This window comes from Bombina bombina, chromosome 1, assembly GCF_027579735.1.
Source record: "Bombina bombina isolate aBomBom1 chromosome 1, aBomBom1.pri, whole genome shotgun sequence".
In the NCBI taxonomy this organism is placed as follows: domain Eukaryota; kingdom Metazoa; phylum Chordata; class Amphibia; order Anura; family Bombinatoridae; genus Bombina; species Bombina bombina.
The window spans coordinates 1295925477-1295945079 of NC_069499.1; the positions used below are offsets into that span (position 1 = coordinate 1295925477).

The window sequence follows — 19603 nt, forward strand, 5'->3', positions numbered from 1 at the left end:
TTAATGCAAAAATAGCCATCTTTTAAAAAACAATTTATGCTTACCAGATAAATTCCTTTCCTTCCTGGCAGGGAGAGTCCACGACTTCATTCCTTACCGTTGGGAATACAACACCTGGCCACCAGGTGGAGGCAAAGACACCCCAGCCAAAGGCTTAAATATCCCTCCCACTTCCCCTATCCCCCCAGTCATTCTACCGAGGGAACAAGGAAAAGTAGGAGAAACATCCGGGTATAAAAGGTGCCAGAAGAAATAATATAAAAAGGGAGCCGCCCAACAAAAATAAATTACGGGCGGAGTAGTGGACTCTGCCAGGAAGGAAAGGAATTTATCTGGTAAGCAAAAATTATGTTTTCCTTCCATAAGGCAGGGAGAGTTCACAACTTCATTCCTTGCTAACAACAGAATAACCCACACTAGTAGGTAAAAAGAAATGCCCATGAGCACAAATTGAAAATAAATTTTAAGTAAATGATACACTAGATACTTACAATGTAACTTTTATTGATACTAGTTTTTAAAACAGACAGCCTCAGGAATTGCTGCCCTGCAACAATTTAAAAACACTGCAGTACTCGTCATGAAAGTTAAATAAAGCAATATTCAACTATTTTGTTTATAGTTAGTCTTTACTATGATGGCAAACTAGTTATATATATGAGCCAGAAGTAACATACGTTTATTATATAATTAATTACGTTATAAGTTGGAAAGCAAAGGTCAATATATAAAGGGATAATACTGTGTAGGCGTAATATATGCAAATTGATCACTGCTATAGATCCCTTTTTAGCTTGTAAAACTTTCCAACAAAATTGAGTCACAATGAGTTTACAATATAACTACCCTTAAGGACTGCTGAGGCTACAAATAATATTCCGGTTTTTATTAGAACTGCATTTGAGTGTCAATAAAGTTAACCAACAAGTTAAACTGCAAGGTCTAACTGCCGTCCTGGCTTTGCGCAGTATAAGTAATCAAAAAATAAAGATGAATTAAGTCAATTGTATTGATAACCAGTGAAGAGCAAATGAAAAATAAACGGAGGTCCCCTAAATTAGTTAAATATTGCTTTATTTAACTTTCATGACCAGTACTGCTGTGATTTTAAATTGTTGCAGGGCAGCAATTCCTGAAGCTGTCTGTTTTAAAACTAGTATCAATAAAAGTTACATTTTAAGTATCTAAGTGTATAATTTACTTACAATGTATTTTCAATTTGTGCTCATAGGCATTTCTTTTTACCTACTAGTGTGGGTTATTCTGTTGCTGCATTACTATAATGCCTGAGCACAACTATCTGTATTGACTCAATAATTGAAGTATTCAGAAAACAAGGTCTGCAGCTATAAAAAGAAAATGTATGCTTACCTGATAAATTTATTTCTTTAGACACGATGAGTCCACGGATTTCATCCTTACTTGTGGGATATTCACCTCCTGGTCAGCAGGAGGCGGCAAAGAGCACCACAGCAGAGCTGCTATAAATAGCACCTCCCTTCCCTCCCACTCCAGTCATTCGACCGAAGTTTAGGAAGAAAAAGGAAAAGCCAATAACCTGTCTCAGAGAACAGGGCGGGCAGTGGACTCATCGTGTCTAAAAAGAAATAAATTTATCAGGTAAGCATAAACTTTCTTTTCTTTTTAAAGACACGATGAGTCCACGGATTTCATCCTTACTTGTGGGATACAATACCAAAGTACACGGATGATAAGGGAGGGACAAGACAGGTAACCTAAACGGAAGGCACCACTGCTGGAAAAACCTCTCTCCCAAAAACAGCCTCAGCCGAGACAAAAGTATTGAATTTGTAAAATTTAGAAAAAGTGTGAAGGGAGGACCAAGTTGCAGCCTTGCAAATCTGTTCCCCAGAAGCTTCATTTTTGAATGCCCATGAGGAAGCAACAGTCCTAGTGGAATGAGCCGTAACTCTTTCAGGAGGCTGCTGTCCAGCAGTCTCATATGCAAAACGGATGCTGCTACTCAGTCAAAAAGAGAGGTAGCTGTAGCTTTATAACCCTTACGCTTTCCAGAAAAAAAACGACAAACAAAGAAGACGACTGATGAAAATACTTAGTCGCTTGTAAATAAAATTTCAAAGCACGGACCATGTCCAAATTGTGCAAAAGACGTTCCCTTTGAGAAGGAGGATTAGGACACAGGAAAGGAACAACAATCTCTTGATTAATGTTTCTGCTTGAAACAACCTTAGGAAGGAACCCTAGGTTAGTACACAAAACTACCTTTACCTGAATGAAAAATAAGGTAAGGAGAATTGTATTGTAATGCCGAAAGTTCAGACATTCTTCGAGTTGAAGAAATAGCAACAAAGAAATAAAACTTTCCAAGATAACTTAATATCTAAGGAATGCATAGGCTCAAACAGAACCCCTTGAAGAACTCTGAGAACTAAATTCAGACTCCATGGAGGAGTAATTGGATTAAACACAGGCCCAATTCTAACCAAAACATGACAAAAGGATTGAACGTCTGGAACAACCGCCAGACGTTTGTGTAACAAAATGGATAAGACAGATCTGACCCTTTAGGGAACTTGCCGATAAACTCTTCTCCAATCCTTCTTGGAGAAAGGACAAAATTCTGGGAATCCCAACTCTACTCAATGAGTAGCCCTTGGATTCACACCCATAAAATATTTACGCAATATCATATGGTAAATCCTTCTAGTCACTGGTTTACGAGCCTGGATCATGGTCTCTATGACCGAATAAGAAAACCCCTGCTTGGAAAGGAATAAGGGGTCAATCTCCAAGCAGTCAGCTTCAGAGAAACTAGATCTGGGTGAAGGGCCCTTGATGAGAAGGTCCTTCCTCAACGGAAGTCTCCAAGGTGGTAGACGACATGTCCACCAGATCTGAATGCCAAATCCTGCGAGGCCACGCAGGGGCAAGGAGGATCACTGATGCCCTCTCCTGTTTGATTTTGGCAAGGACTCGAGGAAGAAGCGGAAACGGAGGAAATAGATATGCAAGATTGAAGGACTAAGGAACCGCCAGAGCATCTATCAGTTCTGCCTGGGGATCCTTGGACCTCGACCCGTATCACGGGAGCTTGGTATTCTGACGAGATGCCATGAGATCCAACTCCGGCCGACCCTATTTGAGAATCAGGTTGGAAAACCCTTCCGGATGCAGTTTCCACTCCCCTGGATAAAAAATCCGCCTGCTCAGGAAATCCGCTTCCCAATTGTCCACCCCTGGGATGTGGATCGCCGATAAGTAACAAGAGTGGACCTCTGCCCACTAGATTATTTTGGCCATCTCCGTCATCGCTAAGGAACTTCTCGTTCCTCCCTGATAATTGATGTACGCCTGAAGTTATGTTGTCCGACTGGAACCTGATAAACTGGACCGTGACTGACTCCAGGCCAGAAGAGCATTGTAGAGCTCTCTCAGCTCCAGAATGTTTATAGAAAGAACAGACTGACAGAGTTCAAACTCCCTGAGTCTTAAGGGAGCCCCAGACTGCTCCCCACCCCAGAAGGCAGTTGTCTGCAGTCACAATCACCCAAGATGGTCTGCGAAAGCAAGTCCCCTGGGAGAGATGATCCATAGACAACCACCATTGAAGAGAGTTCCTTGTCTCCTGTTCCAGAATTATTCGAGGAGACAAGTCTGCATAATTCCCGTTCCATTGCCTGAGCATGTTTAGCCGCAGAGGTCTGAGATGGAACCGAGCAAACGTGATGATGTCCAATGCCGCCACCATCAGCCCGATTACCTCCATGCACTGAGACACTGAAGACACCGAGGAGTGGACTGAAGGACTATACAAGTATCAATCTTTGATTTCCTGACTTCTGTCAGAAAAATCTTCATTGATATGGAATCTATTATGATTCCCAAGAAAGTTAACCTTGTGCTTGGGACTAAGGAACATTTTTCCAAATTTACCTCCCACCCATGAGATCCCGGGAAAGAAAACACCATGTCCATGAGAAATCTTGCTCGCTATAAAGATGGCGCCTGGACTAGGATGTCGTCCAGATAGGGCGCCACTGCAATGCCCCATAACCGAAGCATCCCAACAGCGATCCCGGAGCCTTTATGAAAACTCTGAGAGCTGTGGCAAGACAGAAAGTAAGAGCCACGAAATGGAAGCATTTGTCTAGAAAGACAAACCTTAGAACTTGAGACGATTCTCGTGAATGGCACATGAAGGTACGCGTCCTTTAAATCCACTGTTGTCATTAATTGACCCTTTTGGATCAAGGAAAGAATTACACGAATAGTTTCCATCTTGAAGGATGGTCCACTAAGAAATTACCCAGAACCTGTACTGAAACTGGAACAATCACTCCCAGGTCTGAGAGATCTCCTACGCAGTGTAAGAACGCCTCTCCTTTTGTCTGATCTACAGATAATTTTGAAAACAGAAAACCTGTCTCTGGGAGGAAAAAACTTTTGATCTCATACCCAAGCCTGAGCGAAGACAGAAAGTCTGCCCCCTACAAGATCCGAACACGGATCGGGGGCATGTCCTTCATGCCGTCTTTGATTCAACAGCAGGCTATGATTCTTTTTTTTTTTTTAAACTTAAAATTTCAAAAGAAATTATTTCCATTAAACCAGGTACCAACAGGGTCTTCTCCTAGTAAGGAATCACTAAAAGCTGAGACTTAGAGCATATAACCGTAGAACAAGGCTCTAACCATAAAGCTCTGTGAGATGGAACAGAGCAACCTATGCTCCCAGTTTGATAAGTTGAAATAAAGGAATTAGCCAATTTGAATGCTTTTATTCTGTCCTGGATTTTATCCAGGGAAGTTTCTGACTTAGTAGTATCAGACAACGCATCAAACCAATCTGGCGTCTCAATAGTGACGGTAGCCAAGTACACAGCTGGTTGCCATTGTAAGCCCTGGTGTACATCCCACTTGTAATTTTTGTCCATAGGACTTCTAAAAAAACAACAACTATCCTCTAAGAGTATAGTAGTTCACTTAGCTAAGCTGAAACTACTCCGTCCCCCTTAAGGAATGTTTGTCAAGCCTCCTTAGCTGAGTCGGCGATGGGAAACAGTTTTGTAAATATAGGGAATGCGGCCATCCTTATAATTCACTGGACGCAGTAGTATAGATTACACCAGAAATGTCTTTACTGGACGTACTATGTTGGGGTCGCCCAGGATAGATAAAAACTCCTAAAGCAACAATTCCAACTGAGTCTGAGAATTCTCTCTCAGATAATCCCAAAGAATCTTCCTCCTTCAGTAACATGGAGGAACCATTAGAAAAAACAACTACTGAAATAATTCCTCTAGTAATGTTTTCTACCTCATGGGAAAAACATATAATGCATCATAACTCCGAGCGGAGTGTAAAAGGTAGCGCAGGGCACTGCATGTGGGCCATCACATTTTGTGGGACACTATAAGAGAAATATGTGGCATAACTTGACCATTGTCAACAGACTCCTAAACAGCAATCGCTTTAGGGGGAGTAGGTTCAGAATTATTTTTTTTTAATAAAATTTACACATAAAAAAAATGTTACTGTCTCTTTAAATCTGAAAAGTAACATTATTGCTCTGTGTTTTTGTTCCATCCTAAAACACAAAGGATGAATTAACAAAAACAGCTGAAATTCCTTAATTAAAATTTACACATAAAAACAAAAAAGTTACTGTTTTTTTGTTTTTTTTTTTGTTTTTTAATCTTAAAAGTAACTCTTTATGTTTGTGTGCTTTTGTTCCATCCTAAGACACAAAGGATGAATTAACAAATAAACAGCTGAATTCTTTAAAGGGACAGTCTAGTACAAAATAAACTTTCATGATTCAGATAGGGCATGTCATTTTAAACAATTTTCCAATTTACTTTTATCACCAATTTTGCTTTGTTCTCTTGGTATTCTTAGTTGAAAGCTTAACCTAGGAGGTTCATATGCTAATTTCTTAGACCTTGAAGGCCACCTCTTTTCAGAAAGCATTTTAACAGTTTTTCACCACTAGAGGGTGTTAGTTCATGTGTTTCATATAGATAACACTGTGCTCATGCACGTGAAGTTATCTGGGAGCAGGCACTGATTGGCTAAACTGCAAATCAGTCAAAAGAACTGAAATAAAGGGGCAGTTTGCAGAGGCTTAGATACAAGAATCATAGAGGTTAAAAGTATATTAATATAACTGTTGGTTATGCCAAACTGGGGAATGGTAATAAAGTGATTATCTTTTAAAACAATAAAAATTCTGGTGTAGACTGTCCCTTTAAATAAAATTTACACATAAAAACGTTACTGTCTCCCAGATATACATAGACAGGATTGGCTATCATGGAATTTTATCTGTGTTGGGGACCTCTATACCCAGAAGAGGCTATCAACAACTAAACAAATAGTCGCGCAGGTGAAAGAGGCTCCGAGATGGTTAATGTTTGAAAGTTATAGATTGTTAGAATATTGCCAGGCTTGGGGTTTCCCCAAGACACAGCTGAGAGAAAGTACTACTTGGGAGAAACGATGGCAAGCAGGGACTAAGCCTATAAAATCACTTACAAATCATCATCTGCTACTCCTCAGCGATTACAGCGAAATCATACCCTGGCAGATTAAGGCGTGGGGACGTGAAATAGACGTCCAAATTACCCCGATGGAAGTGGAACATGCGACAATGATTACTAAATCAGCTATACATTGCATAACTTTCCTTGAAATTTACTTCAAGGTTCTTTTAAAGTGGTATCTAACCCCCCATAAGTTGTCAAAGATATATCCTACAGCCTCCCCGCAATGCTGGAGGGAATATGGCCAACAGGGCACAGATTTACATATATGGTGGTCCTGCCCAAAAATTGCCCCCTTGTGGAGAGAGACTTTTCTATTGCTCTCTGACTTGGGCATCACATTACCTAAATCCCCAGCATTAGCCCTTCTGCATATCGGTCTTAGGGAACTACAAAAACCCCAACAAATCCTTGGAGTTGCAATTTTTATTGCAACCAAGATGTGTATAGCCAGGTCATGGAAAAAACTTGAAGCTCCAACTTTAGCTCAGATCACTCAACTCATAGATTACTTAGCGTCAATGGAGAGAGGTTTTTATAACACGACTGACCGTATTGACAAGTACTGGACGATCTGGAGTAGGTGGGTTCTTAAACCTCCTTAGACGCCCAAATGCTCATTATTGTCTTTGGTCCCATGGTGGATCCATTATCCCTCTGAGAATTTTCTCTATTTCCCTCTCCTTTTTCCTTCCCCTCCCCCCCCCCCCCCCCCCCCTTTTCTTTTTTTTTTCCTCTTTCTTCTCTCTTTTTCTTCCCCTTCTTTTTTTTTCATATCCTACCGCTGCCTTTTTTCTCTTTCAATTTTTGTTGTTAATTTGAACCTGATGTCCCTACTTAGTAACCTTGTTAGGGACTATCTGTCTCCATATTAGGACTTAACGATAGATGAGACAATGGGAACAGACACGGCCAAAAACTCTTGTGATGCCCTACAATTAATTAATTTGATAAACTAAACTTTATTTTTGAACATATACTAAAGGACATCACCCTATCTCTTGAGATATTTCTCCTCAATTCAGATGTAAAAATGAGAGTAACCTATTAGTTGGCAGTTATTCCTATGTCAAAATTCTGTGCCAGTTTGTATTATGAATACCCTTGTATTTTATACTTGAAAAATTGCTCAAAGTCTGTTTTTTACGCTGATTGTTTTATTTGCATCTTCTTTGTACTGATTTATGCTTAATAAAGCTTTATTAAAAAAAACAAAAAAAAACAACAAAAAAAACGTTACTGTCTCTTTAAATCTTAAAAGTAACTTTATGTTTGTGTGCTTTTGTTCCATCCTAAGTCACAACAGATGAATCAACAAAGAATAGCTGACATTCCTTTAATAAAATTAACAGATAAAAAACGTTACTGTTTCTTTAAATATTAAACTGCAACTTTTTATTTGTGTGTGCAGAAAAAAGTTAGAATAGCATGCAAGCATCATAACACCTATGTACACCTCAGATAAACCTTGCTGAGGTGATACATCAGAACTCCATGCTTGAATTCAATAATCATGCAACACATAGAACTTCATGCTCTTAACAACATAACATAGTTCCCAGGCAGATCCGGATCGCAATCCGGACCCACCTAATGACAGCACTAAGTATTGTGCTAGAAAGGAAAAAACGCTCAACCATCCGATAAACAGAAGGAATGTAGCAAGTACAGCCTCAGTCAGCTTCAACATAGCTCCGCCCCTCGTGGGCGTGATAAACAATCCTTAATCTGCCTAGAGATAGAATATTGCGCTCCAAAAACGGCGCCAAACATAACCCCGCCCATCGTGGGCGTTATCACACACTTCTCCCGGTCGCCATTACTATCTTTAGAAATAGTACTCCAAGAGATCTGAACCGTACATTGTAAACGTGGGGGCAAAGTGCAATACCGCATATTAGGTAATACACAAATCAATCACACTCCCTGAGCCCTCCTAAAGTCAGCTCGGTCCAAGTAAATTAAAAACACATTAACAGAGTAATATTAAGTTTACTGCGTGATTGAGGCTATACAAACCCCCAGAGAAAATTCTCCTCAGCCCCAGTGCCTGCTAATAAAAAGCTGTCACAGGATCCCCCCTTTATATATATGAAGGAGTTTTAAGTCCCAGAAAAGTGCTACACTTCCTCTGTCCTGATTTTTTCTTTTTTTCAGAGCCAGAAAAAAAAAGCCAGCACTTACCTTTAAAATCTGCCTGACAGCAGGGCAGCTCAGCAGGTTTAGGAGGTCCTCTCCCTCCCATAGCCCTGTGGAAAAACATAATTTATGTAAGAACTTAGCTGATAAATTCATTTCTTTCATATTAACAAGAGTCCATGAGCTAGTGACGTATGGGATATACATTCCTACCAGGAGGGGCAAAGTTTCCCAAACCTTAAAATGCCTATAAATACACCCCTCACCACACCCACAAATCAGTTTAACGAATAGCCAAGAAGTGGGGTGATAAGAAAAAAAGTGCGAAGCATATAAAATAAGGAATTGGAATAATTGTGCTTTATACAAAAAAATCATAACCACCACAAAAAAGGGTGGGCCTCATGGACTCTTGTTAATATGAAAGAAATGAATTTATCAGGTAAGTTCTTACATAAATTATGTTTTCTTTCATGTAATTAACAAGAGTCCATGAGCTAGTGACGTATGGGATAATGACTACCCAAGATGTGGATCTTTCCACACAAGAGTCACTAGAGAGGGAGGGATAAAATAAAGACAGCCAATTCCTGCTGAAAATAATCCACACCCAAAATAAAGTTTAACAAAAAACATAAGCAGAAGATTCAAACTGAAACCGCTGCCTGAAGAACTTTTCTACCAAAAACTGCTTCAGAAGAAGAAAATACATCAAAATGGTAGAATTTAGTAAAAGTATGCAAAGAGGACCAAGTTGCTGCTTTGCAGATCTGGTCAACCGAAGCTTCATTCCTAAACGCCCAGGAAGTAGATACTGACCTAGTAGAATGAGCTGTAATTCTTTGAGGCGGAATTTTACCCGACTCAACATAGGCAAGATGAATTAAAGATTTCAACCAAGATGCCAAAGAAATGGCAGAAGCTTTCTGGCCTTTCCTAGAACCGGAAAAGATAACAAATAGACTAGAAGTCTTACGGAAAGATTTCGTAGCTTCAACATAATATTTCAAAGCTCTAACAACATCCAAAGAATGCAATGATTTCTCCTTAGAATTCTTAGGATTAGGACATAATGAAGGAACCACAATTTCTCTACTAATGTTGTTGGAATTCACAACTTTAGGTAAAAATTCAAAAGAAGTTCGCAACACCGCCTTATCCTGATGAAAAATCAGAAAAGGAGACTCACACGAAAGAGCAGATAATTCAGAAACTCTTCTAGCAGAAGAGATGGCCAAAAGGAACAAAACTTTCCAAGAAAGTAATTTAATGTCCAATGAATGCATAGGTTCAAACGGAGGAGCTTGAAGAGCTCCCAGAACCAAATTCAAACTCCAAGGAGGAGAAATTGACTTAATGACAGGTTTTATACGAACCAAAGCTTGTACAAAACAATGAATATCAGGAAGAATAGCAATCTTTCTGTGAAAAAGAACAGAAAGAGCGGAGATTTGTCCTTTCAAAGAACTTGCGGACAAACCCTTATCTAAACCATCCTGAAGAAACTGTAAAATTCTCGGTATTCTAAAAGAATGCCAAGAAAAATGATGAGAAAGACACCAAGAAATATAAGTCTTCCAGACTCTATAATATATCTCTCGAGATACAGATTTACGAGCCTGTAACATAGTATTAATCACGGAGTCAGAGAAACCTCTATGACCAAGAATCAAGCGTTCAATCTCCATACCTTTAAATTTAAGGATTTCAGATCCGGATGGAAAAAAGGACCTTGTGACAGAAGGTCTGGTCTTAACGGAAGAGTCCATGGCTGGCAAGATGCCATCCGGACAAGATCCGCATACCAAAACCTGTGAGGCCATGCCGGAGCTATTAGCAGAACAAACGAGCATTCCCTCAGAATCTTGGAGATTACTCTTGGAAGAAGAACTAGAGGCGGAAAGATATAGGCAGGATGATACTTCCAAGGAAGTGATAATGCATCCACTGCCTCCGCCTGAGGATCCCGGGATCTGGACAGATACCTGGGAAGTTTCTTGTTTAGATGAGAGGCCATCAGATCTATTTCTGGGAGCCCCCACAATTGAACAATCTGAAGAAATACCTCTGGGTGAAGAGACCATTCGCCCGGATGCAACGTTTGGCGACTGAGATAATCCGCTTCCCAATTGTCTACACCTGGGATATGAACCGCAGAGATTAGACAGGAGCTGGATTCCGCCCAAACCAAAATTCGAGATACTTCTTTCATAGCCAGAGGACTGTGAGTCCCTCCTTGATGATTGATGTATGCCACAGTTGTGACATTGTCTGTCTGAAAACAAATGAACGATTCTCTCTTCAGAAGAGGCCAAAACTGAAGAGCTCTGAAAACTGCACGGAGTTCCAAGATATTGATCGGTAATCTCACCTCCTGAGATTCCCAAACTCCTTGTGCCGTCAGAGATCCCCACACAGCTCCCCAACCTGTGAGACTTGCATCTGTTGAAATTACAGTCCAGGTCGGAAGAACAAAAGAAGCCCCCTGAATTAAACGATGGTGATCTGTCCACCACGTTAGAGAGTGCCGAACAATCGGTTTTAAAGATATTAATTGATATATCTTCGTGTAATCCCTGCACCATTGGTTCAGCATACAGAGCTGAAGAGGTCGCATGTGAAAACGAGCAAAGGGGATCGCGTCCGATGCAGCAGTCATAAGACCTAGAATTTCCATGCATAAGGCTACCGAAGGGAATGATTGAGACTGAAGGTTTCGACAGGCTGTAATCAATTTTAGACGTCTCTTGTCTGTTAAAGACAAAGTCATGGACACTGAATCTATCTGGAAACCCAGAAAGGTTACCCTTGTTTGAGGAATCAAAGAACTTTTTGGTAAATTGATCCTCCAACCATGATCTTGAAGAAACAACACAAGTCGATTCGTATGAGACTCTGCTAAATGTAAAGACGGAGCAAGTACCAAGATATCGTCCAAATAAGGAAATACCACAATACCCTGTTCTCTGATTACAGACAGAAGGGCACCGAGAATCTTTGTGAAAATTCTTGGAGCTGTAGCAAGGCCAAACGGTAGAGCCACAAATTGGTAATGCTTGTCTAGAAAAGAGAATCTCAGGAACTGATAATGATCTGGATGAATCGGAATATGCAGATATGCATCCTGTAAATCTATTGTGGACATATAATTCCCTTGCTGAACAAAAGGCAATATAGTCCTTACAGTTACCATCTTGAACGTTGGTATCCTTACATAACGATTCAATAATTTTAGATCCAGAACTGGTCTGAAGGAATTCTCCTTCTTTGGTACAATGAAGAGATTTGAATAAAACCCCATCCCCTGTTCCGGAACTGGAACTGGCATAATTACTCCAGCCAACTCTAGATCTGAAACACAATTCAGAAATGCTTGAGCTTTCACTGGATTTACTGGGACATGGGAAAGAAAAAATCTCTTTGCAGGAGGTCTCATCTTGAAACCAATTCTGTACCCTTCTGAAACAATGTTCTGAATCCAAAGATTGTGAACAGAATTGATCCAAATTTCTTTGAAAAAACGTAACCTGCCCCCTACCAGCTGAACTGGAATGAGGGCCGTACCTTCATGTGAACTTAGAAGCAGGCTTTGCCTTTCTAGCAGGCTTGGATTTATTCCAGACTGGAGATGGTTTCCAAACTGAAACTGCTCCTGAGGACGAAGGATCAGGCTTTTGTTCTTTGTTGAAACGAAAGGAACGAAAACGATTGTTAGCCCTGTTTTTACCTTTAGACTTTTTATCCTGTGGTAAAAAAGTTCCTTTCCCACCAGTAACAGTTGAAATAATAGAATCCAACTGAGAACCAAATAATTTGTTTCCCTGGAAAGAAATGGAAAGTAGAGTTGATTTAGAAGCCATATCAGCATTCCAAGTCTTAAGCCATAAAGCTCTTCTGGCTAAGATAGCCAGAGACATAAATCTAACATCAACTCTAATAATATCAAAAATGGCATCACAGATGAAATTATTAGCATGCTGGAGAAGAATAATAATATCATGAGAATCACGATTTGTTACTTGTTGCGCTAGAGTTTCCAACCAAAAAGTTGAAGCTGCAGCAACATCAGCCAATGATATAGCAGGTCTAAGAAGATTACCTGAACATAGATAAGCTTTTCTTAGAAAAGATTCAATTTTTCTATCTAAAGGATCCTTAAACGAGGTACCATCTGACGTAGGAATGGTAGTACGTTTAGCAAGGGTAGAAATAGCCCCATCAACTTTAGGGATTTTGTCCCAAAATTCTAACCTGTCAGGCGGAACAGGATATAATTGCTTAAAACGTTTAGAAGGAGTAAATGAATTACCCAATTTATCCCATTCCTTAGCAATTACTGCAGAAATAGCATTAGGAACAGGAAAGACTTCTGGAATAACCGCAGGAGCTTTAAAAACCTTATCCAAACGTATAGAATTAGTATCAAGAGGACTAGAATCCTCTATTTCTAAAGCAATTAGTACTTCTTTAAGTAAAGAGCGAATAAATTCCATCTTAAATAAATATGAAGATTTATCAGCATCAATCTCTGAGACAGAATCCTCTGAACCAGAAGAGTCCAAAGAATCAGAATGATGGTGTTCATTTAAAAATTCATCTGTAGAGAGAGAAGATTTAAAAGACTTTTTACGTTTACTAGAAGGAGAAATAACAGACAAAGCCTTCTTTATGGATTCAGAAACAAAATCTCTTATGTTATCAGGAACATTCTGCACCTTAGATGTTGAGGGAACTGCAACAGGCAATGGTACATCACTAAAGGAAATATTATCTGCTTTAACAAGTTTGTCATGACAATTATTACAAACAACAGCTGGAGGAATAGCTACCAAAAGTTTACAGCAGATACACTTAGCTTTGGTAGATCCAGCAGGCAGTGGTTTTCCTGTAGTATCTTCTGGCTCAGATGCAACGTGAGACATCTTGCAATATGTAAGAGAAAAAACAACATATAAAGCAAAATAGATCAAATTCCTTATAAGACAGTTTCAGGAATGGGAAAAAAATGCCAAACATCAAGCTTCTAGTAACCAGAAGCAAATGAAAAATGAGACTGAAATAATGTGGAGACAAAAGCGACGCCCATATTTTTTGGCGCCAAATAAGACGCCCACATTATTTGGCGCCTAAATGCTTTTGGCGCCAAAAATGACGCCACATCCGGAACGCCGACATTTTTGGCGCAAAATAACGTCAAAAATGACGCAACTTCCGGCGACACGTATGACGCCGGAAACGGAAAAGAATTTTTGCGCCAAAAAAGTCCGCGCCAAGAATGACGCAATAAAATGAAGCATTTTCAGCCCCCGCGAGCCTAACAGCCCACAGGGAAAAAAGTCAAATTTTTGAGGTAAGAAAAAATATGATAATTTAAAGCATAATCCCAAATATGAAACTGACTGTCTGGAAATAAGGAAAGTTGAACATTCTGAGTCAAGGCAAATAAATGTTTGAATACATATATTTAGAACTTTATAAATAAAGTGCCCAACCATAGCTTAGAGTGTCACAGAAAATAAGACATACTTACCCCAGGACACTCATCTACATGTTTGTAGAAAGCCAAACCAGTACTGAAACGAGAATCAGTAGAGGAAATGGTAAATATAAGAGTATATCGTCGATCTGAAAAGGGAGGTAAGAGATGAATCTCTACGACCGATAACAGAGAACCTTATGAAATAGACCCCGTAGAAAGAGATCACTGCATTCAATAGGCAATACTCTCCTCACATCCCTCTGACATTCACTGCACGCTGAGAGGAAAACCGGGCTCCAACTTGCTGCGGAGCGCATATCAACGTAGAATCTAGCACAAACTTACTTCACCACCTCCCTTGGAGGCAAAGTTTGTAAAACTGATTTGTGGGTGTGGTGAGGGGTGTATTTATAGGCATTTTAAGGTTTGGGAAACTTTGCCCCTCCTGGTAGGAATGTATATCCCATACGTCACTAGCTCATGGACTCTTGTTAATTACATGAAAGAAATCATAAGCCTGAGTTAAATCTGCTTAGGATATCAGGATAAGGGCAGCATAAATGTATAGAAGGCGCAGTGAGAATTATGTCCCACCAGTTCCTATTGCTCTAAAGCTACCAATCGCTCTACTGTAGTGACCGATATGGAATACGGCTACACCTTAGAACAAAGCAGCACTCTCTGGCACTACTTAAAAATAAACTCTTGACTGAAGAATCTTTAACTAACACCTCACTTTACCTCTTCCTATCACTAAAGTAGGCAAAGAGAATGACTGGAGTGGGAGGGAAGGGAGGAGCTATATATAGCAGCTCAGCTGTGGTGCTCTTTGCCTCCTCCTGCTGACCAGGAGGGGAATATCCCACAAGGATGAAATTCGTAAACTCATTGCGTCTTTAAAAAGAAAACCATATCCTTATATAAAAAAAAATTCTCTATTTCTTTTCAATTAATTCCTTACTGTTAGGAAAACTATACCCAAGCTTTAGAGGACACTGAAGGAATAACGGGAGGGAACAAAAAGAGGCGGACCCTAGTTTGAGGGCACCACAGCCTGCAAAACTTTTCTCCCGAAAGCTGCTTCGGGCGAAGCGAAAGCATCAAACTTGTAAAATTTAGGAAAAGTGTGTAAGGAGGACCAGGTAGCCGCCTTACAAATCTGAAAACACGGAAGGGAACTGCACTCTCATACCGGACCGGGTACACATCCCATGACCCTGCCTTACAAATCTGATCCATAGAGGCTTCGTACTTAAAAGCCCAGGAGGAAGCCACTGCTCTAGTGGAATAAGCCGTTATCCTCTCAGGAGGCTGTTGTCCTGCTGTCTCCTAAGCTAAGCGGATGATACTAATCAACCAGGAAGATAGGGAAATTGTCTTAGCCTTCTGCCCCCTACGCTTTCCCAAATAGATGAAAACAAAGAGGACGATTGTCTCAACTCAATAGTAGCCTGAAGATAAAACTTCAAGGCACGAACAACATCTAGATTATGAAGCAAACGTTCTTTCTCTGGAGGAGGATTAGGACACAAAGAAGGAACAACAACTTCTTGATTAATGTTACGACCAGACACCACCTTAAGGAGGAACCCTAATTTAGTACATAAAACCGCCTTAACAGCATGGAAAACAAGATGGGGGGGGGGTCACATTGCAAAGCAGAAATCTCAGAAACTCTGCAATAGCCAACCAAAAAAAGAACCTTCCAAGATAACAATTTAAAGTCAACAGTATGCATAGGCTCAAACGGAGTCTGTGCAAAATACGAAGCACAAGATTGAGGCTCCAAGGTGGAGCCCAAGATCTAAAAACAGGTCTGATCCTAGTCAGAGTCTTAAAGGGACACTGAACCCAACTTTTTTATTTTATGATTCAGATAGAGCATGCAATTTTAAGCAACTTTCTAATTTACTCCTATTAGCAAATGTTCTTCATTCTCTTGGTATCATTATTTGAAAAGCAAGAAGGTAAGTTTAGATGCTTAGATGTTTAGATAAATTCATCCACCAATAAACAAGTGCTGTCCAAGGTCTGGACCTTTTTTTCCAAATAAAGATAGCAAGAGAACGAAGAAAAATTGATAATAGGAGTAAATTAGAAAGTTGCTTAAAATGTCAAGGTTTATCTGAATCACAAAAGAAAAAAATTTCAGTGTCCCTTTAACCAAGGACTGCACATCCGGAAGCTTGGCCAATCTTCTGTGCAGTAACACCGACAGGGCCGATATCTGTCTCTTCAGGGAACTAGCAGATAGACCCTTCTCCAGTCCATCCTGGAGAAAAAGATAAAATTCTGTCAACCTTAACCTTAAGCCAGGAAAAGCCACGCACTTCACACCAGTACAAGTAAGTCCTCCACACTTTATGATTGATACGACGAGTAATTGGCTTACGAGCTTGAATCAAAGTGTCGATAACACACTTAGAAAACCCTCTCTTGGCTAAAACTAAACATTCAATCTCTAAACAAAATGATAAGTGTGCGCAGAGCCTAATCACCAAACTCATAAAATCACCTAAATTTAGGATATAAAACAGATAAAACCAAAGTATATATTTAGGAGCGCTCAAAGGCTAAAGGTAAAAGAGGAAAAAAAGTTGTAAGAGGTATAGCTGTGTGGCTCTATATGGAAACTATAAACAACCCAAACAAAAAAGGAAAGTTACATATTCATTTTACCTGATATATAAAAAAATATATAGTAGCACTACAAACTGTGTATATTAAGAAATTGCAGCAATAAACAGTAAAAAAATCGGACGTCTCCGATTACGATAATGATTTTTTTAAAAGCAAAAAATAAAAAAAAAGCAGTCCTTTAGTAAATAACAATACTACATAGTACCTGGATAATGGAGTGATAGTAAGCACAGGATCGCAAACAAACTTACTAACTGCTTAAACTCCGTATGTACTGTGCCTTTCGCCGCTAGGTCACATATGTCGGATCTTGTAAGCTGCTCCGGTCCAATTGGATAGTGTTACATTCAAACACTTCAGCTGATCCGCTTGTCCACTCTCAGTATTAAAATCCCCCCTACGTGAGGGCTTTTTCAGTTTGTAGTGCTGCTCTATATTTTTTTTTATTTCAGGTAAAATAAATATGTAACTTTCCTTTTTTTGGGGTCATTTATAATTTCCATATAGAGCTACACAGCTATACCTCTTACAACTTTTTTTCCTCTTTTACCTTTGAGCGCTCCTAAATATATACTTTTGTTTTAAATGTTCAATCTCCACACAGTCAGCCTCAGAGAATCTAGATTTTGATGTACGAAGGGACCCTGTATCAGCAGATCTCTGCGACAAGGTAACCTCCACTGAAGAGATGAGGACATACACACCAGATCCGCAAACCACGTTCTTTGCGGCCACGATGGAGCAATCAGAATCACAGATGCTTGCTCCTGCTTGATGCGGGCCACCACACAAGGGAGAAGCGTTAATGGAGGAAAAAGATATGAGTCTGAACCTGCATGGCACTGCTAGGGCGTCTATCAGTTCCGCCTGAGATCTCTCTCAGGCGTCCCCCCACTCGCTGCATATCTCAGCAAACACCTCGGTGGAGAGACCATTCCCCTGGGTAAAAAGATTGCCTGCTGTGGAAATCCGCTTCCCAGTTGTCCACACCCGGAATGTGGATCGCTCACAGCATACAGCTGTGAGTCTCCGCCCATTCTAGTATCTGAGGGACTTCTCTCATAACCAAGAAACTTCTCGTTCCCCCCGATGGTTGATTTAAATTTTAAATCTAAAGGAGGTTTCCTCCGCTGCAGGAGGTTTAGAAACTGAAGTTTCCTTCTCAAAAGTTCACCCTCTGAAGCTACAGAGGTTAACTCATCCTCGGATAGCTGGGACATAGTAGCTAAGTCAGACAGATATTTAGATGACTCTAGGTCAAGAGAACTATGTTTAACCTTTCTCTTACGTTTGCTAGAGGGAAGTAAGGCACTCAGGGCCGCAGCCACCACCGATTGTAACTGCACGGTAAAGTCAGCAGGAAAAAAGCCCCCTCCAGATGGAGGATTACTTGAGCTGCGGGGAACTGTATGTGAAGCGGATAGCAAAGAAAGGGTAGTAATCTCTCGGGACATAGATTCCTGAGAGGTAGACGGCTCAGAGGGGCTAATAGTACTATGAGTGTATCTAGCTGATCTTGAAGCTTAATAAAAAAAAACAGAATTATATTGCAATGTTTCTTAAACAGTATGATGCTTATGTCACTGTACCAATTTGTTAAAAAAAATAGTTAACTTTCTTGCATTAGAAACAGATTTAAAAGCGGTTTAATTTAATTTCAAAATAGCAAATGAATGTTGCTTGTGCCCTAATGACACTCTGCAAAGTGCTTACTGGATATATCTCTGCAGTACAGAGTGGATAAAAACACAATTTATGCTTACCTGATAAATGTATTTCTTTTTTGACATGATGAGTCCACGGATCATCTTAATTACTAATGGGATATTCACCTCCTGGTCAGCAGGAGACAGCAAAGAGCACCACAGCAGAGCTGTTAAATAGCTCCTCCCTTCCCTCCCACTCCAGTCATTTGACTGAAGTTAGGAAGAGAAAGAAAAAGCCAAGGTGCAGAGGTGTCTGAAGTTTAAAATACCCAACAACATGTCTTACAAGAACAGGGCGGGCCGTGGACTCATCGTGTCAAAAAAGAAATACATTTATCAGGTAAGCATAAATTTTGTTTTCTTTTTAATAACACGATGAGTCCATGGATCATCTTAATTACTAATGGGATCCAATACCAAAAGGTAGAGTACACAGATGATACGGGAGGGACAATACAGGGAACCTAAACGGAAGGCACCACTGTTTGAGAACCTTTCACCCAAAAACGGCCTCAGCTGAGGCAAAAGTCAAATTTGTAAAACTTTGAAAAAGTGTGAAGTAAGGATCAAGTTGCAGCCTTGCAAATCTATCCATAGAAACTAAATTTTCGAAAACCGACGAGGAAGCAACAGCCCTCGTGGAAAGAACCGCAGCCCTCTCAGGAAGCAGCCGTTCAGCAGATTCATAAATAAACCATATGAGACTCTCCAACAAAAAGGAAAGAGAAGTAGCCGAAGCTTTCTGTCCCTTACGTTTTCCTGAGAAAATCACAAACAAAGAAAAAAAGACTGGCGAAAGTCTTTGGTCGCCTGTAAAACTTCAAAGCATGGACCATGTCCAAATTGTGCAGAAGTAATTCTACTTGAGAAGGAATAGGACACAAAGAAGGAACAACAATCTCCTGAGTAATGTTCCAATCAGAAACAACCTTAGGAAGAAATCACAATTCATTACGTAAAACTACCTAATATGAATGGAAAATAAGATAAGGAGACTCATACTGCAATGCCAAGAGCTTTGACACTCTACGAGCGGAAGAAATATCAACAAGAAATAAAACTTTCCAAGATTACTCAATATCAATTGACTGCATAGGCTCAAACGGAGCCCCTTAA

The 19603-nt window shown here is 40.0% G+C and overlaps 1 protein-coding gene across 3 annotated transcripts in view; it reads right to left on the bottom strand.

Annotated features, from left to right (window-relative positions):
• ZNF507 (zinc finger protein 507) overlaps positions 1-19603 on the bottom strand; it is a 350567-nt gene that overhangs the window by 193840 nt on the left and 137124 nt on the right. The gene's annotated exons all lie outside the window — the stretch shown is intronic.